At 39.4% G+C, this 13,975-nt stretch overlaps 1 long non-coding RNA gene across 1 annotated transcript; it reads right to left on the minus strand.

Moving 5' to 3' along the window:
• Positions 1–9: 9 nt before the first annotated feature.
• Positions 10–6,740, minus strand: LOC108449330. The gene is made up of 3 exons (XR_001865492.1): positions 6,011–6,740; positions 3,316–3,514; positions 10–1,599 (listed from the first exon to the last, which is right to left on the minus strand). It is a non-coding gene; the product is annotated as an uncharacterized LOC108449330 (long non-coding RNA).
• Between the last annotated feature and the right edge of the window lie 7,235 nt (positions 6,741–13,975).

Below are 13,975 nucleotides of genomic sequence, written 5' to 3' on the forward strand. Positions count from 1 at the left end.
AATGAAAATGAAAATCCTGTTCTGATATTTGTTGTATATGCAGTTTCTAAAAGAAAAATTAACTTTCATGCCCCTTAATAAAGCTAAATATTTTGTTAACACATCATACTTTCATAGGTAATTTCAAGAAATTTATGAAATGAGATACACAGATGTAAATTTGCTTTTAATAGCTAGAGAAATAAACTTTGCTATGAGAATGATTTTTTTGAGCTACTATTTTTTAAAATTCATTTAACTGAATTAAAAGTCATTTCAGGTCACCAAACCCTGTTTATGCTTGGCAGCCCTAAATTATTAATTGAAGCAGAAACAAATATTTCATCACAAATCCTTTTAAAGTAGCAATGCCATTGTAACTAAATTTTTACAATTGATTTTCTCCTAAACAGTTTAGTTGAATGACTGAAATTATAATCCACAATATATTTTCCTCTATGCTTAAAGGCTGCCTTTACAGCATTTTGAAAACTATCAAACAAACCTATATGAGATCTGCGTGAAATGACTCATTAGTTGAAAGTTCCTGGAATGACCCAGATAACTGGCTTTGTTTTCCATAAAACAGTTCTATCTCGACACTATACATTTATCCTTATGTGCAAGCATGACTGAATTATAACTGTATGATTTTTCTTTTCAATGCTACATTGTAAGGTAACATTCCTAGAGTGCCTACATTCATTTTAAGTCATGGCAGAACTTATTTCACCATCTTAATTTCATTTTGTATGTAGATGAAGTAGCACAGTACTACAGTCTAGGAAAAAAGAAAGTACAAATAGGAATAGGAATGACTTTTAAAGCTGTTTAATCCATAAATTGCCATAGCTGTTTCTGAAGAATTTGGACATTAGTGTACTTCCAGTCATACTGGTTAATACAAACTTCTTGTTGAGTTTTTAAACCTATTCTTTATTTCATACAGAATTTAACCTGCATCACTTCTTGAAAATTCAACTAAAACTAAAAGACATTTTAATAGTATTGCTACCCATGTATTTGTAAACGAATTCCACTGAATTCTGTTAGCGCTGCAATTTCTAGAAAACAGCAAAATGATGGATAATGTATTTGTAAAGCTTTCTGGAGCTCCCATCGCTTTTTTGAAAAGGAGGTGGAAAGCCCATTATCTTGAAAGAATGCTACGTATTTCCTTTATAGTTATTTTTAATTTTCCTCCTGAATCTAACAGACAGTTTAAACAATATTCATCAATATATATGGCCTATTTTTTTATCAACATAACTTAATTGGAGTGATTTTTTTCTGGGTATGTATGCCTGACAACGTGCAGGTACTGAACTTCTATCTTCCTCTCTCTTCCTCATCCCCACAAGAATGATGTACCTTTCCTTCCCACATTTCTCTTCTTGAAGAACTTTTTTGAATAGACCAAAGTCTTGACAGTAAAATTCCATCCACAGGAACACCACGAGAGCACCACAAATTAACTCAGCAAGAAAAAAAAGTTCTGTGGATTTTGTATCATAGTCAAGTTGAGCTGATTTTTTCCAAATGAGGCACACTTTCCTGTGACTTGATACCTGTGTGCTATGATAAAAGAGACACTGAAGATTTCCAAAGCAGTGATGCCAGCTGAAACAGACAAAAATGTGCAAATAATTTAGCAAAGTGTTAAGTGCACCATCTGAAGTTGTGTCAGTACCATGAAATCCCTGCAGCTAATACAGAAAGCATTCCAAGTGCTAATGACTAAACTCTTCATACTTTCAAAGTCGGAGTTATATTTGGTTTGTTTCAGTTCCTTTTTTTCTCCTCTAAGTGGACTATTTGCCATTTTATTTGGGCATTTGCTTGAGGACTGTAAAAATGAGAAGTCATGATGTAGGGTTTTTTGTATTTCTATAATTTCTGCTTAGTGAAATCAAGGAAATATCATTTTACGGTACAGACATTAACAAATAGCTCATGAGTGATCTTAGGCCTCCAGTGATACGAAAGTAGTGTGACTTAACTGTGTTCTTTGAATTAATGCATGGTGAACAGCAGATTTTTTAAACAGTACAGAGAGCAAGGCAAGTTCATACTGAACAAATGTATAACAAAACAACTGACAAAAAGTGTTTAGTAAATAGAGGGATTTTTCTAATCTAATTATTATCTATTAATATTGTGTTTTAATAAAAAGGAAACATCTTTCTTGACAATTTCTCAGGGATTATTTACTGCTTTTTATTTTAAAACAATGTGCAATCTCATAACAATATCCAACAGACACCTTTAAAAGACAATGCACGCCATAAGAAACAGCAGATGAATAAAGTATTACTTTTTTTCCCCATTTTCAGTTCAGTCCCTAGAATCTAATGGTCAACAGCAAGGGCGATACTCCTATTCTCACATCTGAATTCATACTTAAGATAATTCTGGCTACCTTCAGTTTATTTTCTTTATTCCAATATGTGAGAGGGAGGAAGAATCTTCAGTCCACTTTAGACTTTTAGAGGGATAATCACCAGCTTAGAAAAAACAGTCAATGTAATGCTTTTAAAAACCAATTTGGCACAGAACCATTGAATCATTAAGGTTAGAAAAGACCTTTAAGATCATTGAGTCCAACTGTTAACCCCGCAGTGCCATCTTCACCAATAAACCATGCCCTTAAGTGCCACATCTACATGTTATTTGAATGTTTTCAGGTATGGTGACTCTAGCACTTCCCTGGACAGCTTGTTCCAATGCCTGACCACCCTTTCAGTGAAGTAATTTTTCCTAATATCCAGTCTAACACACACACACATCGATGAAACTTGAAGCCTTTCCCTCTTGTCCTGTTGTTTGTTACTTGGAAGAAACCAATCCCCATTTACAACCTTCTTTCAGGCAGTTGTAGAGAGTGGTAAGGTCCCTCCTGAACCGTATTCCTCCAGGCTAAACAACCCCAGCTCTCTCAGCCACTTCTCATCAGACTTGTGCTCCATTGCCCTTTTCTGGACCCACTGCAGAACCTCTCTTGTAGCGAGGGGCTCAAAACTAAACTCAGGATTTGAGGTGTGGCCTCACCAGTACTGAGTCCAGGGGGATGATCACTGCCCTGGTTCTGCTGGCCACACTGTTCTTGATACAAGCCAAGATGCCACTGGACTTCTTGGCCACCTGGGCACAGCTGGCTCATGTTCAGCTGCCCATCAACCAGCACCCCCCCAGGGCTTTTCTCCAATGGGCATTTTTCCAGCCACTCTGCCACAAGCCTGTAGCACTGCATGGGGCTGTTGTGACACAAGCACAGGACCCAGCTCTGTCCAGATCCCTCTGCAGAGCCTTCCTTCCCTCCAGCAGACTCCCACTCACCTTGGTGTCATCTGCAAACCGACCGAGGGTGTACTCAATGCCGTCGTCCAGGTCATCAGTAAAGATCTGAAACAGGACTGAGCTCTGGGGAATCCCACTAGTGACCAATCCACCAACTGGATGCAACTCCATTCACCATCACTCTCCAGGCCTGGCCATCCCAGCCATGGGAAGCCAGATTTCCAGTCATGAACTTAGGCTTGATGGAAGACACAAAGACAGGAAAAAAAATAATGAAAGATCTTAAGCATTTGATTTTGGTTCCTAAGTTCACATCTAAGGAAATACACAAAACACAGATAAAGAAATAGTAGATCTTCAGGTTTCTTTTATTTACTTGATTCAGCCAAACTATTTGGAAAAAAGACATGTCTGTTATGATCTCAAATGTGTTAATAACCTGCATGTCCACCATGACTTGTTTTCAATACCAAGTTACTGGAAATGTTTTTCAAGGGCAAGAATATCCTTCTACGCATATGAAATACCATTCCTTTGCCAATAACTTAAACATAAGAAAGGGGAAAACATCAACCATTCATCTTTTAAGCTGCTGTTATTTGAAACATTTATCTGTCAGACTTCTATTGAACTCTCCACTTTGGTTTGTGTTATTCAAAGGTTCTGTATGGACTTGATTTAAGCATTCAGCAATCATGCAGAAAATAGTTCAACTTCTGATTTTTCTAAGAAAATGAGAAAGCTAAATAAGGTAACCAGTTTTCAACACAAAATAAAACCCAGAAGCCTTGTATTAAACTGTAAGGTTTTTCCTCTTCAGTACCAAAACAAATAAATAAATAAATTTTCCAGTGTAAAGTAAAGCAAGGATGTGTGTGTTCTTTCCTGCTTCTCCACTAGAGCCTTATTTTACATAGCTTCCTAATATATTCCCTGAAAATCCAATTTGACATTCATTCAGTCAGGCGTAAATTGTGGACCTTGAGCAGCCTGAATTCCTACACCAAGTAAAAAAACAACCAACCAAACAAACAAACAAAACCAACCACAATCATAAGAGATTTGGAAATAGGAGTAGGAATTCTTTCTTGAGATCATGAAATTTTGTGAGCAAGATGAATTCCAAGCATGGTTTTGGAGACGCAGTCCTGCAGCCCCTGGAAAGTAACAAATTTAAGAAGTCTGATTAAATTTTTTCCCTCCCCTATCTCCCACAGCTGAAAAACTTGGGGAAGAGTGGAGCAGAGAACTCCACCCTGTTACACATGACAAAGACTTGTGGTTGAAAAAAGTCAGGGGAGATTTTTCTCTGAAGCATCACTCCCAGAACTCGAAGCAGTGAGGAATGCTTCTAGACAACTGCTGGCAGCAGCCTGCACTCAACCCAGCTGCAAAGGCTTCCTCTCCCTCCTCCCTTTTAATGTAGGAGCAGGCAACAGGTCCTGCTCTGCACCCCAGCCTCTGCAAGCCACGTTTGCTGCTGTGTGCTGCACATGGCTGGGGCTGGACAAAGGATTGCCCCCAGCTTACACTCCAGAAGTGGACTATTAACCCAGTTATTGTGGAAACTTCCTCCTCTAGCAGATGTTTAATGCAGTAACCTCTTTCAAGACACGCCCCCCCCACCACCTCCTTCCACTGCAAGGCCTTGCTTCTGGTGTCCAATGGGAATGCACTGCAGCCAACAAATACACCTTATGTCAAAAGCATCAGGACACTGCCCCCTCCTAGCAAAGCACAGGCAGGGAACTGCTAGCAGCATCAGAGAAACTCATGACATACGCTAAAAATCACAGCCATAAAGTATAAGCAGTACAAATAAGATGGTAAAAAAGGCAGAAAGGAAATTCCTGCTCTAACAGCTATAGCACAACCAGAGCAGAAACTGACTCCTTTCCTCACCTGATTGTGAACTGCAGACACCACTAAACTTACATTAAATCTCTGCTGAAAGAAACACACGACTGCTATGAATACTGCCAGCTGACAATGTTCTTGTAAAGGGCCACTGTCTGGCAATCACATCAGAAAGAGATGTGGTCCAGATATGGAACAGAAAGGAACGTATACCCAGTCTTCTCAGGGAGATGGGTGATTTCTCCCGCCCCTGGGCTTTGAGGGTTTTCTTGTATTTGCTGATGTTTTAAGCCTAGATGATCTCTTGCCCCTCCAGGGCGACACTAGAATAGGAGAACAATGATTCAGTAGGAGAGATTTACCTGAACAGAGCAATGAAACTTTGTGATGTTTTAACTAGAGCTAGTAGAGCAAAGTCTGGATATGGCTTACTGCACAGTTCCCCTTGTCTGACACCTCCAGAAAAGCCAAAAAACTACATGTGACAATAGAGCAAGATGCAAACACTGAAGACAGAAAGAATCCAGAAAGCAAACAAACAGAAACAAGCAAGAAAAAGCCCCTGATGGCTTACAGGAAAGAAGGCAATTAAAAAAAAAAAAAGGGGGGGGGGGTGGGAAAGGCAATTAAAAAAAAAAAAAGGGGGGGGGGGGTGGGGGGGAAGCACAAATTTGACTTAATTTCTTTACTTGAAGAGTTTTTCCAACAAATGAAATTGGAGAATATGGTGAGGGTGAGACGAGATGATGAATGAAAGAGCACAGAAACAGGTTCACTATGTTTCCTCTACTCTCTATTTATGCCAGGCTCTCTGGAAAGATTGACCATATTATTGATGTACAGGTAACAAAGGCACAAACCAAAAGCATTCCTGTACCTTGCTGGGAAATTCATTCTTCAAAGGTTAACTCATTGCACAGTGTTTTTCCACGTGCTTGGTTTCCACCTCAGACAGGCCATACAGCTTGCAGAGGCATCTGTTGGGATATGTCTCCAAAATGTGGGCTCACAACACCAGGTCTGCAGATTTCCTGAGGCACCTCCAGCCAGCGCTCCTTCACATACAGAGTCTTGAATTACATCCACCTGGACCAGGAAGGCACTCTGAATATTTTCTTGCAATTTTCAATCACGGCAAGAACCTGATCTCATGTGGCTGCCAACTAACCATTGTGAAAAACGAGGTTCACTCTTTGTAAAATTTTAAGGAAAGTTTAATAAAAGGGACAATTAGGAGACAACAGCAACAAGGGTGTTACGGCCGGCCGGGTGCTTCGGCAGAGATCCAAAGGCACACTTTTACATCCAAAAGATCGTCTGTAAAAGTACATCGCTTATTTCGTATTCATCACCATCATGCATAATTCATTAATTCTTTGGAGTTGCTGAGTATCATCTTATCAGTCTTATCTTTTTCCTTGGCTCCATTCCGTCTGCTTTCGGGTTCTTTTCTTCTGATAAGATTTTCCAGGAATGTGAAGACCCCCCCCCATCCTTCCCAAACTCACCACCCAAACTACAGACATTCTACAGCATTACATTACAGAACCCAGGCAAAGCTTTTCTAACATTAAGGAACATAAAAAAACCAACATCACAATAAATCCATAACAATGATGTAACATTCGAAAAGCCAACATCACAATACCATTGATAACAGAGGGATCTGCCAGAGGGGACCCGCGGTGATGCGGTCCTGGCCGCGGAGGGATCCGCTGGAGGGACTACTTGTTATGCGATCCTGCCCGCGGAGGGATCAGCGGTGAGGCGGCCTGGCCGCGGAGGTGTGAAAAACGAGGTTCACTCTTTGCAATAAAGCAGCTTTTTCCTGAGGAATGAGAGGGAAATAATTTCTTTTTACCCTGCTACATTTCCGTTTTATTTTTGGGCAAATAGAGCAGTATTAGGAAAAGCAATCAAAGAGTTCCGGAATAACATCTGACTTTTTCTACTGCAGAGAAGAACGTGAGCATCCTTTGCTCTTTAGGCTTCCCTGTTTAAGCACAAGCTGTGCATTATATTACAGCATTCTTGAAAAAGAGCTGTCAAGAACAGCTCTTTTCACCTGATGGGCTTTCCTTTGCTTTCTCTTCCTCAGAATCACACGCACTGCTCTATATTTTGTGCTCAGAGCACAGTGCATATCAATATTTCATCAATTCCGTTGTGTAATAGCTTGGAATTCACAGTTTATAAAACAGTTTGAGATGTATACTAACATAGGGATACAGAGTTATGTGCCTGATGATAGATGTTATCAGACCTAGTCATAAAATGCATTTTTTCAGTTTAGCGTCAGGTTTTGTTGATGTTTATCTTTGAAAGTCTGTGTCAGCACCGGCATTAAAATAAATCCAGTTTTTAATGCTATTTGAGTTCATTTTATGAGACATTATATAAGATGAATTATGCATTATTTTATGCATACTTGCAGTGCTGTCTCTTAGAGTTTAGATTTCACTTTAGATTTAATTTTATTTCATTTCATAGTTTTATTTAACACTTGAATTGTCATGGCCTTGGGGTATTCTACTGTTTTCTACTTCAACTTAGGGTCTATAGACCTTCTCTTTTCCTCTCATTTCTTCACAGGCCTGTAACATTTAGCTTTTCTACTTTGTTTTTACATCTGCTCTTCAGGGAAACTACTTTTTCAACAAGATTGTTTCAGAATAGTTCAACAATAGTAACAGAAAAATAAACAGTGAGTTTGTTTAGATGACTGTTTTCTAATGTTGTCCTTATTCTAGAGGGAATGTAGAAATGATAGTCCTTTTGCACATTCCAGTCCTAGTCACTAGTGTTTCTTTTAAGAACTTCCATGCTTGGGGGAAAAAATTGGGAGGGAAATAGGGGAGGGAAAAAATTTAATCAGACTTCTTAAATTTGTTACTTTCCAGGGGCTGCAGGACTGTGTCTCCAAAACCATTACTTTATCCTTACGGCAGTTGCCTCTGGAATTGCAATCACATCATATTCTGCCTCTTCTCCTGGTAGTTAGGATGGGCTTCTTTAGCTTCTTCCTTTTTCTTTCTTTTCTCTTTCATACCCTTTTGCCTTCTACTTTTACTATGCAGTGAGAGAGCCAGGGAAATGAAGAGAGTGCTGCACACCTCTGCCCTTTTCAAATTGAGGAAGGAATGTGTCTCTCTTATGGGTGCTATGGCTCTATCCCAACAAAAAAGGCAAAAACTGTGAAGTGGATTTTTTTCCAAAGCGTATGTTTAGATGCACAAGTAAGGTCAACTTCTAGTAGGTTCTGTACTCTTAGGCAAATTTGTAAAGGTTACCCTTTTTATGTAATGTCAATGTGGGTTTTCTTTAAACAAGGTAAATAATGAAGCACCAAAGATAACTTAATACAAGCAAGGCTTTCCCCTGCTTGAAAGAATGCTGACTGGAGCAGATAACAGAGTCCTTATTTGCACTTATTTCCTTGTTAGAGGCTTCAAAAAGGATCACCATATCCTGACAATTCAGTTTGCCCTGTCCTGCACCACTCTCCTATGCTTTGTTCAGTCTAAGTTTCAACACCTCAGGCTGTGAGGATTTAATTACTGTTTCTGGGGGATTATTTTAACTGCAGCTCTCACAGGTTTTACTGTTCTAGCTTCACCTCTGCTCTAAAGCCAAGGAATGCTCAAGTGTTCCATAGCCTGTGTGGTTTTGGGGCCTCTACAAGCCTGTACTACAGAATACTCTCAACTTTAACCTTTCCTTTGTCTTTTGCATCCAGAACAAACTCTCTAGATATTTGATTTCCTTAATAGGGTAGTGAATTTATCTCAGCTGTTTTGGGTGAGCTTAGTGAGCTTTGCCCTACACTGGACTGCTTCCAGTCTTTCTGTGAATTGTACATTAAATGTGCTCCCTCCTTTTAATGAACACTCCATCCCAGCTGCATTTTTTTATTAAGACTTCGCGGACCAGTTCTTGGTGAGTCTTGCTAAATAACTCTTTAAAGAAGATTCTCATTGTCCAGAGGTAGGATCATGTAGCGCTGAGCTTGTCTTTTAGCTTGTTACTTTTCCAGTGGTTAGATCAGCTGCACTTAGGCCCATTTTGTCATTAGGAAGTTATTAAACTGCTGCCCTGTGGCTTCATCTTCAGACATTGACCTTTCTGTTGCCGTTTTGTGCATGGTTCAACCTGTGGTAGTGGCACTTGTGGGTTTTTTTTTCCCTTTCCAGAGGAATTGCATTGAGGGTGATGGGGCACAGACTAAGGGAAGTTGTAATCTGAGTCCTGTGAAAAATGCTAATAAACTACAAATCAGGTATTGACACTTAAAATACAGGACTGTATTTCAGTGAGAATCTTCTGCTTTCATCTGAGAAATAGCCTTGAATATTGTGAATCTTCTAGCATGGTGGTGGGGCAGCGTTCCTGATAAATGTGAGAGTTTCACTTGCTGAATTCCTATTTTTTTACCGTTGGCAGTAGCTTTTTTCTTCCCTTTTTTCCCGTCTTGCATTGTCACAGGCATCTCAGGAAACTCATTTACCCTAATCCTGTGTTTGACTTATGAGACCCAATGAGCTAATAGCTTGAGAATAAATTGCTGTAGCAATTGCATTCATAAATATCATGAACAGCTTCCTTAAAGTGGTGTTTGATTACTTGAGACAAAGCTTTCAAAACATTAAAACAGTTTAAAATAATCACTTGGCTAAAGCAATAAAATTCTGTGAATGCATTTCATTTTTCATAACCCTCTATTTATTTCCCTTTTCAGAAAAAGGACGAGAGGCCTGTATTAAAAAGTAATTAAATCTGCAACCCAAGCAAGACACAGAAAATTCAAAATTTAATGCTAATGCAGTTTTTTTATTTTGCAGATGATTGTTGCCCACTCACATCCATGCAAGTATGCACATCATTAACATGGACAAAGAGATGACTGTTAACTTTGAAATTCTTGCTTTCCAAGAGTTTATTTCACAATCTTATTATGTAAATGTGGTTTTGTTAACTTGTGCAGTTGCCAGGAGAATTAGCATCTGTCTATAGAGCTGCATGAGATGCATCTGCAAAAGCTGGGTAGGACTATCTGTTCTCTTGAAAAAGAGTCATGTTGCTTTGATTTAGAACTAATCTTTAGAAGTTTAAAGCATCCTGACAGTATAAACCAAACAAATCTAACCGTGTGATGGTGGTGTTTGCCAAATGAGACAGTGTCCTGCGTGGCATTCTGTGCATCCCACTAAGGCTTGGGGGGTTACTGCTGCATAATTGCTGGCTTTCCTAAAGAAAAGGTGTGTGTCGTGAGGCCATGTGAAAATACATAAAACAAAAATTTTTGGCTATTCACTTAAAAAAAAAATTAGTGTTGGGTCCCTAGTTTTTTCTAGTATAACACAGGAAGTGTTTGTCGGGGGAGGGATATTTGACAAAGCCTTATTTCTGTTACATCGGGAGACCTGATGTGTTTGTTCTTGATTGTATGTCTGATCCAACATGAGGGGAATGAGAACATTCCATTAAATACTCCATTGCCTGGGACTCTCCTGGCTGGAGGGCAGCTCTGGGAGTTCCCACGCCAGGTAGTTCAGCTACCAAAAAAGTAGAATTAGAAGGCTCATTAGAACAAAATTAGAAAAAAAAATAGAAGGCTCATTTGAACAAAAGAGTTTGAAGAAATGACTACTTGAGGTAAATGAAGGCATGTTGAAAAGAAGGTCATTTAAAAATAAACAGATAAATAAAATTTAGGAGTTTTGAGTGTCTGTAGCCTCTGCTGAAATCAGAGTGCTGTGTATTTAAAGTTAAGCCATTAGTGATTCTGCTTGATAGTAATCTGAAGTTCCCTGTAAGGCAAATTACCATTTACCTCTCTGGTATTGGAAATGGAAAACTGGCAGTAATGCTTTTAAAAGAGAGCCTGTGAATAATTTTCTTGGCTCTTGTGTGCAGTGACAAACACAACAACGCCGACTGCATCACAATTTTTAAATAACTCTGCATTCCTTCTTCCTCTACTTCTAAGCCAAATCAGTTTTATTTACACCACTTCACTTTGATACAGCTAATAGGGCCCTTGTGATAGATTTAGACACTGAGTGGAGGAAAGAGATGACTCTCACTTTAATTAATGCTACCGCTTGTTAATCTTGTGCTCTTTACTTTTACACATCTTAGCAAAGACAAATGGTTTTAGTAGATAAGAAAAACTATTGAACGATGAAAAGGATGGAGGGACATTGATTGTAATTTTTAAGGAATATTTAAAATTGTATAAATGAAGAAAAAATTTAATGCTGTATTTTTAATGTGGTGATCAAATGACAAGTACTGTTGCTTATTGGAAGCTACTTTGCATATAATGCCTGGAATTAAAATGGTAAGACAAGGACTTTTCTTGCAGTTCTTAGTAGATCTGCAATATTTTTTTATTAACACAAGGTTATATTACACCCATGGACTAAAATACGGACTGCAGAAAGAATTTCAATACTGTGCTGGATTCTGCCTGAATGTATCCCAGTGCAGGACTGTGGCCTTCATTTGTCTTTTTTTTGTTTCCTGATTTGAGGGGTTTTGTTAACTTGAAATGGAGAAGTTACTTAAATGCTTTAAAGGAGGTTGTATGTTGAAAGCCAACCTTGTCTTAAACTTTCGTAAACTGGAAATCTTCAAAAATGCGTTCTGTATTCCTGAATAAAGTTGGTGTTTTAATACTGTTCACAAGTGAGCCTGTCCCCTCTCATGAAGTCTCAGTTGTTTTAAAGCCTCCTACATGAGGCTTCTTTTTGCATTCCGAGTTTAGTTTTGTTAACTCTTTGTGGGTTTTAAATATATTTTTAAAACAAAGTGATATTGGAAGCTCACATGTACCCGTATGTATAAAAATATACTGATCCCTATATGTCCATATTTATACAAATGAAAATTATTTAATTTCATAACTTCTCATTTTGCTGTCCTGTTTGTGCCATCAAAGATGAGGCATCTGAACCAGTTTTGTTGTCTGCTTTGTTGCAAAGCTCTAGAGGCCGCAGGAGAGGTTGGTGCTCTGTGCTGGCTGTTGTATATGGATTTAGCAACAGAGGTAAGGGGCTGGCAGCATCAGCCTCTCCCTCCCCCCTTCTGCCTGCCACTTCCCCCCACTCACGTTGCCAGCACAATGTCCCTGTTTATCTCCAGGTCCAGGATCCACGTGCTGGGTGAGCCGGATTCAAGTGGAGATGCTCCGTGGAGGCAGCGTGCCTGGCTGCAGTCCCAAGTCAGGAGTCTGCCCTCGACAGATGCCTCATGCAGGCATCACCACTATCAGGGGGAACCATCCAGCCCCAAAAAGTCCAGACCCGCTTCTTGTCAAAGTAATGTTACTCAAAGGATTACTGTAAGAAGTACCCCTGATGTTATAAAGTTATTTTCCCAGACTGAGGAGAACTAATTCAAGTGTTATGTCTAAGTAGTTGAATTTCTGTAAGTATACAGAGGTTGGCATATCCCACTTCCATGATTGTTCTCCACTTGCTACCTTCACAAAGGCATGCCAATTTTATTGTTATCCTCATTAATTAAATCACATGCCCTCACTCAGATTCTCAGATGGAAATCTTTGGTGCTGGCAAACTGCCCCAAAACAGCTGTGGATCCAGAATTCAACACCTGTGGCACAAGGGAGATGGAGCTGTTGAGGCTGCCGCCATGGGCTCTCCAGGGAGTACTGGAGTCTCAGAGCTGGCTCATTCAGTCTCAGATCCCAGCAAGAGCTATGCTTAAGCAATGTTGATAATAAATACCATACTCTCCAACTAAGATCCCTAATTAAGGTTTTTTATTCTCTCTGCTTCGATTTGTTTAAAGATGCTAATTTTTACACCTTAAAAATCAAATAGGCAGCAGTGATTTTTGAGAGCAACATCGTTTCTTGCTGGTTTGCAAGCACTCTGTTAATCAGTCAGCCTCAGTTATCTGTTGGAGAGAGAACTGAGCAGCTTTTCACTGTTTGGGGAGCTGTAGTCCAAAATTATTTGCTGTTACTAATTGAAGCAAAGACATCTTCATGTGGAAATTCACAGCTCTTCTTTGCTTTTCAAAGCAAAGCTGAGGGTATGCGTACTGCATAAAGCACTTTGGAAAAGTCCTGGATTGATCTCTCTAGGGAATTTACTTTTCTCGTTATCTGCCAAACATACTGTGAATAGATAAATTGAAACATGATTCTCTGCTTCCCAAAATCCTGACAGTATTCCTTACAGCCTTATTGCAGGGACCACTGAAGAAGAAGAGGTAGAGCAGTTTTGGGGCTGATCTGACCCTTAGTATTTCTGTGGGAATGAGTACCAAGTGTTTCACTAGGTGCAGTTGCTTTGATGCTGGATACCATGCAGAAGACCCCCATTCACTGAGAATTGATTTGGGACCATCACTTCCTTTCTGCTTCCCAAGAGCCACTCTACAGGTGGCTTTTTCTTTTTTTTCCTAGTCTCATTTTACCTAAGGTTAATTCCTATCAGTTACCCTGAGGAGAAACCTTTCATCTCTCATTATTTGATACTACAGCCTGTAACTCCTTCAAATTTAAACCACTGTTGTTTTCCAGCATAAAAGTGAAATAACCTTCACCTGTGCAGGAACAACAGGAGTAACAGCTCAACTTCACCCAAACCTCTCACTTCTCAAGGAGTGCCCTGGCAGCATCAATTTGACTGAATGAATCTGAGTCTTTTTATATTTATTTGGAACACCTGCTATTGCCTTGACAGATGCGAGTCCTGTTGCAGCACAGGGATGAAGAAGTATGATGTTGTGTTTGACAGAGTAGATTTTTCTTCTCATTTGTTTGTGACAGAGTTATTTTAGAAAATGCTCCTCGCCCAGTGCTGCATCCAAA

The sequence above is a fragment of the Corvus brachyrhynchos genome, unplaced genomic scaffold, assembly GCF_000691975.1.
Source record: "Corvus brachyrhynchos isolate BGI_N302 unplaced genomic scaffold, ASM69197v1 scaffold249, whole genome shotgun sequence".
Classification (NCBI taxonomy): Eukaryota; Metazoa; Chordata; class Aves; order Passeriformes; family Corvidae; genus Corvus; species Corvus brachyrhynchos.